At 33.4% G+C, this 11351-nt stretch overlaps 1 pseudogene; it reads right to left on the bottom strand.

The window, feature by feature from the left end:
* Positions 1-947: 947 nt before the first annotated feature.
* On the bottom strand, positions 948-1740 carry LOC141501214 (PRELI domain containing protein 3B pseudogene; annotated as a pseudogene).
* Positions 1741-11351: the final 9611 nt, after the last annotated feature.

The following is an 11351-nucleotide window of genomic DNA, read 5'->3' as shown; positions in this document are numbered from 1 at the left end:
AAATTAAGGAAAGCCACAAATAAAAACTTCAGTGCAATTTTCTTAGTGGTTAGCTGTGGCTAAGTTCCTTCTTTTGGCAAGTGGCACAAGGATTATAAAGAGAGCTAAGGACCTAGAATTTATATTTCAAATCAGACTGGAGATTACATCAAATGATTCAGGGATATATACGTTGTAAAAAAAAAAGACTTGTTTGTGGTCAATTACTAGAATAAAAAAAGATGCAATTAACTATATTACAGTTAAATAATTTGACGTATCATGCTACAGTAATTATTGACACATGATTCAGTCACATGGAAATTTTTGTATAAGTTAACTAAGCATTATGCAAAATGCTTAAAAGATGCAAATAGTTGTTGGTTTAATTTTATGATGTTCTTAAATTCAGGTAATAACTTTCTTTTTTTATTTTGGTTCCTCTTCAAGTTTCAAAGTGAACATCGCATGCTCACAATCCCTTATCTTAAATGAAAAACATTTCTGCAAACGCAAAATCAAGATAGACCGTGTCTGAATTTTATCACAAAATTTTGGCAAATCAATACAGTACTCTATAATATAATGCAATCAGGTTCACATTGGGAGTTATATCACTTTAATGATAGTGTTCACTACAAAAATATCATTTAAGTACCAATTCAGAATGCCATAGTTTTTCAAAGCTCATTACTTTTGTACAAATTAATGGCTTGCATTTGGAATCCAAGTAATATACTTTCCTTATTTCCAGAATCAGTTATTACAACATGAAAACTGCTTGAGCAATCATGCTAGAAAAGGTTAATTCTGCTTCAGTTTAGAGTTGGTCCAAAAGTAGGTAGAGTCTCATGAATTAAATACTATAAAATTCAATCATATGGAGATTCAACATGCTGGTGTAGGTATCCATTTGAAATATCCTTAAATCTTCAAATAGTTGAAACTTGATATTGCATGTTATTTTCAGGTAATGTTAATTCCAGTTGATCCCATAAGTTGGGAAGCCCTGTACCTTCCCCACTTTCCCATGAAAAGTTACAGCCTTTCTCCAAGTTAATTGAATACCTACCTAATATAACAGATCTGTCTCTTAAATACCAAATACAAATAAATATATTACCAGCCTGGAGAGACCTTGGTGGACCTATTAAAGTTCCATATAAATAGCCATTATCATTACTCTACAAATGCTGCTGCGGCCATAGGTGTCCTCATGCTTCCTCTTGCTGAAGCAGCCAACTCTTCAATCTCAGCATTTAATTTGTTAATTACCCACTCCATTGCTTCACGGCCTTTGTTAGCATTAGATGATATTGTACTTTCCATCAATCCTTCTAGATAACTACTAAGGCTCACTCCTTTCACAGTGTTTATGGCTTCTTGAGTCAAAATGGTCTTTCTTGGTTCTTGAGGATGTGGTTTATATATATAAGTCTCTCATCTACTGAAACCATATTAGTAAATGAAATATTAGCAGATTTAAGTTCCATTGTTTTCTCTACAGGATCAACTACAGAATGTTCTTGCACATGTTTTGCTTCTTGCTGCCACGATAAATGACTTTACAATAGAAGGCATGCCCCATTCCATGCTGAGAAGTCTATGGCTATGCAATTTCCCAGTGGGATCTATATGTCTATCTAACACATCAACTCCAATGACACTTGGATTCATAGGATTTGGATATTTCTGCATAGCAGCTGTTGTAACTGTTTCCCATGGGTGGTCAAAGACGTGCTCCGATGTCCAGATCTTCATGGTGCTGGTGACCAGCACGGTGTCCGGCGCAAAGATGGTTTAGGCTCTTATCAGCACATACCTGAAATATTGCAATAAAATGCTTGTATGATCTCTCTCTGTCTCTGGTCTCTCTCTCTACTCCATAGAATCTTCTATTTTCCCATATCACTACTTCCACCACCACCTTCATTTAATGAACTCCAATTAATCTTCATTTGATAAACCCCAATGACTCACTGTTACTTATGGGATCAAATATAAAATCCACTGCATATTTGACTTTTAAAAAAATGATGTTTTTAAAAAAAGGTGTAAATTTCCTTAACCAACCACCTTAAGAATGAAATACAAAAGCCACTTATATAAACATATATAGTTAAGTAAAACAAATTCCCATATTATCCAAGTCCAAAAGAAAAAAAATGGCATGCACAGTATACAGATACACACATGTCTGTCTCCTTCTGCACTATGAGTCATTGATCTCTCTAAAGAGGTGGATATCACATTTTATGAGGAGTCTTCTGGAATTGTTTTCAAATATTATGCCATAATTCATTCATTGTATAAACTGTTCTCTTGTTCTCTTCACTTTGAATCACTTCATATACATCTCTCCAAGTTCCTTTGAAACAATCTCTTTAATTACTTTTGCAGTATAATAATTTGGTAACATTTATATACAATAACTTTTTCATTCAGTCTCCAAATTATGATGACCTTCAAAAATTATTTGCCACATCAAAGAGTGCTCTAAATATTTTTGTACATCTTTAGGGAAAGTTTATTTTGTTTAAGGAAAAATTCCTCTTTTTACCTCATGGAAATGCAGAATTATCCCATAGGACTCAAAACACACACCAGATACCACCACCAGGAACCCAGTGTACAGGAAGACTAACAGTCTTCTATAACCTCCAGAAGTGACACTCATTCCTCACCACATAGCCTCAGAACAACAACACACACAAGGGTTTCTGGTGGGCCTCAGGAGCACATCAACACAAAACTAGGTAAGAAATCAGTATCTGTAGCTACTGACACAAGAAGCCTAAGAGAGTACCCCTTCCAACATGGAAGTAGAGATAAAATTTAAAAGAAAGAAAAAAGTCTCTCACTGCAAGAGATTAATAACCAGTAAAACTATGTAAGGCAACCCTTTATATGGTTTCAAATATTGGACATTCAAAGGAGCCTCACCAATTGGCAAATGATTTAGCAAGTTGTAGTATTGTGAATATAATAGAACCCCTATGTCCAATAGGAAATGATGAGCAGTCAGATTTCTGAAGAACCTGGAAAAACTTGTACAAACTAATACAAAGTTAAATGAGCAGAACCAGAAAAAATATGCACAGTATCAAACATCGAATGATGATCAACAGTGAATGACCCAGCTCTTCTCAGAAACACAATGATTCAAGACAAGTACAAAGGACTCACAAAGAAAAATGCTGTCATCCATTTTCATATTAAAAACTGGTCAAATCTGAATGCAGATAGAAATATGTTTTTCAATTACTTTATGCTTTCTCAAATTATTTTTTCCTTTAAATCTGCTTTTTCTTCCACAAATGATACTAATATAGAAATGTTTTACAAGATAGCATGTGCATAAATTATATCAAATTATATCTTTTTTAGAACAGGCTATAGAGGAGGCAGCTAGGTGGTACTAGCATAGTACTTTCATATAATCTTTTGTTAATGTGATTTTATTTTATTTTTTCCAATTACATACAAAATTAGATTGTTAGCATTCATCTTTTCGCAAACGTTCGCTTTCCACATGGCTCTACCACCTTCCGTTTCCCCCCTCATCAGAATAGCAATTAATATGGAAATATGTTAAATTGATTGTAAATGTATGCAGAGGTTGTATATTTACACTCATGTTTAACATATTTCCATATTAGCCATGCTGTGAAAGAAGAATTAGAATTAAGGGGGAAAATGAGAAAGTAAAAAAAAAAATTAAATAGAGTTTTTAAAAGTGAATAGTATACTTTGGTCTGCATCAGACTGTATCTGATTTTCTCTGGATTTGGATAGCATTTTCCATTATAAGTCTTTTAGAATTATTCTTGATCACGAAACTGTTGAGAGGAGTTAAGTCCATCATAGTTGATCATCACATAATGTTACTGTTAAATTTTTGCGAAGTTCTACTAATTCTTCTCACCTCACTCAGTATCCATTCATGTAAGTCAGGGCTGTCCAAAATGCAATCCATAGGCTGAATGCAGCTGCATGCAGTAAATGAAGTCTAACTACCACAGAGCTCTCACTAAAATGGCAAATCAAAGCATATTGTCTATTATTTCAATAAAAAATTTAGAAGTAAGTTTAGATAGCACTAAATATTTTTAGGCTTTTCTTCAATCTAGCTTTTCATGATTTCTTACTGAATAATAGTTCTTCAACAAATCAACAAACCACAATTTATTCAGCCATTACCTAATTTGGGGGGGATCCCCTCAATTTCCAAGTTTTGCCCACTTCAAACAAAGCTACTAGGGTAGCTCAAAGATGGTATTAGAGAAAAGTCACAAACTTCCTAAGCTCTCTCTAACTTCTGTCAAAAATCAACATTAATCATGCCTCCTAAACAGATTCTAGAATATCAGAACCTACATAAAGAGAAATTGGAGCATTATCCAGCTTGAGATACTTTAGAAGGACTTAAGGAAGGTCTATTCCAGTACAGGAAGCAGATCTGAGCAAGAGGAGCAGAGGGCAGCACAGGAAGCGGTTATCAGAACTGGCTGATGTGTGGAGGAGGCCTCCTGAAGTCTCGCAACCACAGCAAAAAATGGCAATCAAGGCCTCTGGGTATCCTGGTTCAGCAGTTCAATGGCACAGAAGGTAACCTGTGAGTTCTGTAACTCCAGTGACAACAACTAATTGCTAGACTCTAGAACCTTAGTGCATCTGACTTGACTAAGACAGACACAAAATGTCACTATCGTTGAATGCCATGAAAAGTTAATGAGCAGGCATCTCCCACACTTTGTCAACTAAGAACAGAGCTCAAAATGAGTAAGAAAAGACAGATAAGAGTCCTAACCATAGAGAGCTATTTTGGCAATAAGGAATATCACAACATCATCTCAAAAGAAGAAGACAGAAAAAATAATACATGTGTAACCTCAAAGAGCTCAAAAAGGATTTTAAAAATCGAGGAGAAAAAGTGATTAAAAATGCCTGAGAAATTCAAAACTTAAAAAAGGTAGATCAAAAATTGACTGAAGAAAAACAGCTGCTTTAAAATACAATTAATGTACCTCTGGGAAAGAACCAATAGGGTGACATGATTGCTAGCTTGCTGCCAGAACTTTGGACAATACAATGTTAATTGAAGACTCTACACAGACATTAAAGCTACAGATCTAAACAAAAATAGCAAAAACAAAAAAAATCAAGTTTTCAGCTGTTGACATCATGTAGGAACTTCAGTGAAAGTCTGTCTCTTTGAGGGGAAAAGGAAAGCAAATTCCAGCTGGGCTGGAGATCAGAAAAGTCACTGCAACCTATATTCTGACGCTAGCTAGCAGCACAGAGTCCAGAAACTAAGGGGACAATCCTCAGGCAAAGTCTGAATCCTGGGAACACTGGGGCAAAAAGACAAGACTGGAATGAGAACAAACCACTACACAGGCAGACCTTAGATTTAAAGGAGTAAACAAACCTCAGGATCAGCAATGCCTAGGCTGCATAGGTAACAGTAATAAGCCAGGGATCATACTCCAGGTCCTAAACAAAAACCTTTGGACTATATTCCTTCGACTCCCAGAGCAGAGCTCAAAAATCAAAATGAGCAAAAAATACTATGAGAGCTATCCATACAAAGTTACTATCCAGATAGAGAGATGATTAACATGCCATCTCAGTAGATGAAAACAGTGACAAATCATCTACATGGAAAGTCTCAGTGGAGTCTATGAATTGGACTCAAATACAAATTCTCATAAAAGAATTTACAAAATAAATAAAAAAGCAAAGAAGAGAGCAAGAAGAAAAAAGAAACGAGAACTTTGTAGGAAAATTATGAAAAAATGACAAAAGAAATTAATTTCTTTAAAAGAAACTATCTGGAAAAAGAATTTGTCTTCAAAAAATAAAACTGATCAACTGAAAAAAGGAGTGCAATTCATCAAAAAGAAAAATCAACCAACTTGTAACGGAAAAACAAAATCTAAATGCAGAAAATAATAATTAGTAATTGGAATTGTACAAATAGAAACTAGTGATTCAGTAAGACACCAAGATTCTATCCACCAAAATTAAAGGGCCAAAAAATTGAAGAAAATATAAAGTAGTTTTTAAGAAAAACTACCTGGAAAGAAATGTAAAATATATAATTTATGAATTATTGGAGTACCAAAAAATCTAGATAAAAAAGAACCTGAAAAATATCTTTCAACAAATAATCAAGGAAAACTGTCTGAATACACTTGATCAAGGAGACAAAATGGTCCTTGAAAAAAATACGAAGAACACTTCCAGAAAGAGATCTTTGAAAAAAATACAGACTATCATAGTCAAATTCCAGAAATTTCAAAAAGGATAAATACTACAAATAACCATGTAGAGTGATATAAATAAAATGAAAGCAAATTAGAATTGCATAGGACTCATCAGATTCAACATTAAAAGATCAGAGTGTCTAGAATATGATATTTCAGAGGGCAAAGGACCTTGTATTACAACCAAGAATTAACTTCCCTGCAAAATTGAGCATATTCTATCTGGGAAAGATGAATGTTCATTGAAATAGTGTACTTACAAAATTTCCTGACAAAAACACCAGAACTGAACAGAGAATTCTATCTTCAAACACAAGACTCAAGAGATGCATTAAAATGTAAAAGGAAAGGGGGAAAACATTTGTCTAGAACACTAAATTGTATACAACCCTACAAAGGAAGATAATCTTTTAACTCTTTATTCAACCCTTTCTTCTACCCTTTATTCAATCCTTTTAACTATAATTGAAGATATTGCATTTATAGGATATTGGTATAGTAGGTTCTTGTCCTTATTTATTGAAGGCCAAAATGTCGTCATTATGTTTGAAATACCATTGGGAAGTCATAGTGCTCTACCACAGGTCAGGCATAAATACTCCAGATGAACACCTGGGATTTTTGCTCTAAACTTATAAATCTCACTTTCCTTTGAGCTACTTTAATTCTGCCTTACTAATAGAGCTCAGCACTTTCTCTGATGAGGACATGCAATGCCTGTGGTCCAATGTCAATATTTCCCATTCCTTACAATCACTTTTGAATTTCTTAAAAAAAGAGTGACCCAGTACTTAAAGTGATTAGAGGTTCTTTACATAATTAAATCAAAAGTGACTTTCCTTTACTAGATACCTAGAAGTTCTTAGCACAATATGGGTGGAGGGTGGGAGAGTATTTAGAAGGAATAGAGGTGGTGAAGTGATCTTATATTAATACATACTTTCATTAACTATGGTTTTACTTCCTTGGTTGTGCTACTGAAGGGACAATGGGAGAGAGTATACCTGATATTTTATTTTGGGAGGATTGTAGGCCTATAGTTGGAGTACTATAAAGATGAAGGGAGAGAGAATACTTAGAAGTACTGGACATGAAAAAAATGGGTAGCAATTATGATATAAGACAAGGCAAAAACAAAACTAGGGATAACAAAGCAAACTACACCTTAAAAAGCACCATAGGCAATGAAACCATATCACTATTAAACATATAAGTACCTAGTAGTATAGCATCCAAATCTTAGAGGAGAAGGTGAATGAATAACAAAAAGATATGGTCAGCAAAATTCTTATAGTGGGTAGTCTCAACCTCCTTCATTCAGATAAATTTAATCACAATATAAACAAGAAGAAAGTTAAGATGATGAACAAGTCTTAGAAAATAAATATGATAGCCCTCTGGAGATAATTGAATCCAGATAGAAAATAATACATCTTTTCCTCTGCAGGACAAGACACATTTATCAATTTGTAAATGTACTAGGGCCTAAAAAAACTTACAATCAAATGCAACAAAGGCATAAATAATAAATGCATACTTTCAGATACTGATGCAATAAGAAGAGTAACAAGTAATAAAGAACCATTGAAAGATAAACTAGGGGCAGCTAGGTGGCGCAGTGGATAAAGCATCGGCGCTGGAGTCAGGAGTACTTGGGCAAGCCACTTAACCCCATTTGCTTTGAAAAAAAAAAGACAAAACCAACAAAGAATAAATGAATCAAGCAATAAATCATAGGAACAATCATTTCATTGAAGAACATGATAACAGGGGCAGCTAGGTGGTGTAGTAGATAAAGCACTGGCCTTGGAGTCAGGAGTACCCGGGTTCAAATCTGGTCTCAGACACTTAATAATTACCTAGCTGTGTGGCCTTGAGCAAGCCACTTAACCCCGTTTGCCTTGCAAAAGCCTAAAAAAAACTGAACATGATAACAATAAGATATGAAACCAAAAACAATTGGATGCAGTCAGTGCAGGTTTTACGGGGAAATTTTATATCTCCAAATGCTTGTATAAATAAAATAGAGAAAGAAAAGGACAATGAATTGATTATGTAACTAAAAAAAACTAGAATATGTATAAATTAAAGATTCAAATTAAAAAAAAAAGCTAGAAATTTTGAAAATTAAAGGAGATATTAATGAAATTGAAAAAAGGTAAAACACTGATGTAATAAATAAAAATAGCATTTGGTTTTATTAAATAAATCAATAAAATAAACTCTTGCCTAATCTGATTTAAAAAAAAAGAATACCAATTTACCACTATTAAAAATGAAAATGGTGAGTACGCTACCAATGAGTAGGAAAAAACATAATTCAGAGGTATTTTGCCAAACTGAATATCAGTAAATTTGGTAACCTGAGTGAAACAGATGAATATTTTTAAAAATATAAACTATCCAAAATGAAAGAATTTAATAAAATACTTAAATGACCATATTTCATTAAAAGAAATTGAAGAAATCATTAATAAATTCCTTAAGTAGAAGTCTCCAGGTCCAGATGGATTTACAAGTGAATTCTACGAAACATTTAAGTAACAATAAATTTCAAATCTTTATAAAACTAGTTAAAAATGGGAGAAGAAGGAGATCTGCCAAATTCTTTTTATGATACCTATCTTTTTCATATACGTAAATAAAAAGAGTCAAAACAGACAAAATTATAGGACAATCTACCTGATCAACATTGAAGCAAAATTGTTATATAAAATTAAAAAAAAGACTACAGTAAGTGACTACTAGGATAATACACAATTATCAGATGGGATTTGTTCCAGGTAAGCGGGGATGGTTCAAAATTACGAAAACAGGATTAAGATAATTGAACATATCAATAACAAAACTAATAGAAATTATGTTATCTCAAAAGCTGCCGAAAAAGACTTTGAAAAAACATAACATCCATTCCTATTAAAAACACCAGAGAGAATATAGGAATAAATGAATTTTTCTTTAAATAGTAAGCAGCATCAACTAAAACATCAACAAATATTTTATTTGAAGGGAACAAACTAGGAGGATTTCCAAAAAAATCAAGAGGTGAAACTAGGATGCACATTATCACCTTGCTATTCATTATAATATTAAAATTGTTAACTTTACCAATAGGAGAAGAAAAAGAAATTGAAGGAATTAGAACTGACAATGAGAAAGCAAAGGTTTCATGCTTTGCAGATGATATAATGATATACTTAGAGAACCCTAGAAAATCAACTAAAAATTTTTCTTAGCATTAATCCACCTCAGCCAAACTATGAAATAAACTTACATAACTCACCAACATTATTATATATGAACAACAAGACACACGGGAAAGAGACAGAATGAGAAATTTCATTTGAAATTTGTATATACAATGTAAAATAATTGGGAATTTACCTCCCAATACAATCACAAAAACTGTATGAATACGATTACAAAAAAATAATTTCATGAAAATAAAGTAATATCTAAACAATTGGAAAATGTCAATAGCTCATAACTATGTTGAAGTAACATAATACAAATAGTAATTGTACCCAAATTAATATACATATTTAGTGCCATACCAATCAAATTACCAAATAACTACTTTACTTAGTTTGAAAAAATTGTAACCAAATTCATCTAGAGTTACAAAAAGTAAAGAATAACAAGGGAACTGGTGGAAAAAAATTGCAAAGAAAGCCAAACTTTACAAGATCTAAAACTATACTGTAATGAATCAGTCATCAAAGATTTCTGGTACTGGTTAAGAGTAAGGGATCAGTGGACAAGGATAGATACAAAAGAAACAGTCGTTTATGAGCAGATTGAAAACATTTACAACATTGGGAGTTGTTCAGGTTTGATGGACATAGCTCTTCTCAGAAATTCAGAAAGCTAGGACTACCCTGGGAAACCTATTTTGGAAATACCATTAACTTTCAAATGAAGGAAAAAAAAACTAAACTAAACAAAAAACATACAAACTACAGAATCTGAATGAATACTATGTTTACCTTTTAAAAATTTCTCTGGTGTTGTTTCTTTCCATTCTATGGTTTTCTTTCTTTTCCCTTATTCCTAATTCCTCATAAAGAAAATGACTAAAATGTAAACATTTTAAAATGTAAACATTTTAAATACACATGTATGTATATATATACATTATATATATATATATATATATGTTATGTTATATGTGTTTGGCACAGATATAGATATAGAAGGAAGATATAGAAAAAGAGGGTGGGAAAACATTGTGCAAAATAAATATGCATTTGAATAAATGCTGAAAACTTTCATAAAATGTAATAGGAAAAATAAAATAAAATATCAATTACAAAGAAAAATACAATTGACAAATGAATTAAAGGATTTAAATGTGAACTGAAAAGGAATTCCTTAATGACTAAAACTGGTCAAATAGAAAATCATGACTGCATGGATCAGCTAGACTCAGTCAAATAAAATTTTAAAATAAATTAAAAAAAAAACAGAATAAAATTTAAAACAGAAAAAAACAATTGACCTAGAAAATAGATCAAGGCTAGGGAGCCAAGATGGTGACCTGGAGGGAGGAATTCCTAGAAACCTTCCTCCAGTTCACTCCAAATGCCTTGAAATTATGACTCTAACCAAATTCCAGAGTGGTGGAACTCACAGAAAGACTGCACGAAATATTTTTCTGACCCAAGACAAGTCCTTTGAAGATACATAGAGTTGGATCAGAGTTGGAAAGAGTTGCAGCTCACTGGGCTAGAATAACCCAGCTTCAACCTTCCAGGAATAGGTCACAAGATTGTGGATCACTGGGGGAGCTTGAATCCGTGGTAGTGGACTTTCCAGATTTCTCAGCTCAGGGATCTCCAAGGACAAATTGGTAAGTCAGTGGGAATAATCTACCTCACTCAGAGTGAGTGCAGAGCCCAGGGCAATGTAGGCCCTGGCCAGTGAACAAGAAGCAGACCTGTGCAGTCATCCTGTGGAATCACCCAGCAGGGAGCCAGCCAGAAGGTTCCTCCGGAAAGCTCAGTCAATGAATTTTAACAGGAACAGAGGAGCCTGTTTAAGGCTCTCCTAGATCTTTGGGACAGGATGCTGCTGCTTTTTCAAAGCTCAGATCTAAGTCACAGG

Source organism: Macrotis lagotis, chromosome X (genome assembly GCF_037893015.1).
Source record: "Macrotis lagotis isolate mMagLag1 chromosome X, bilby.v1.9.chrom.fasta, whole genome shotgun sequence".
Classification (NCBI taxonomy): Eukaryota; Metazoa; Chordata; class Mammalia; order Peramelemorphia; family Peramelidae; genus Macrotis; species Macrotis lagotis.
This window is presented reverse-complemented; position numbering and strand designations above follow the sequence as displayed.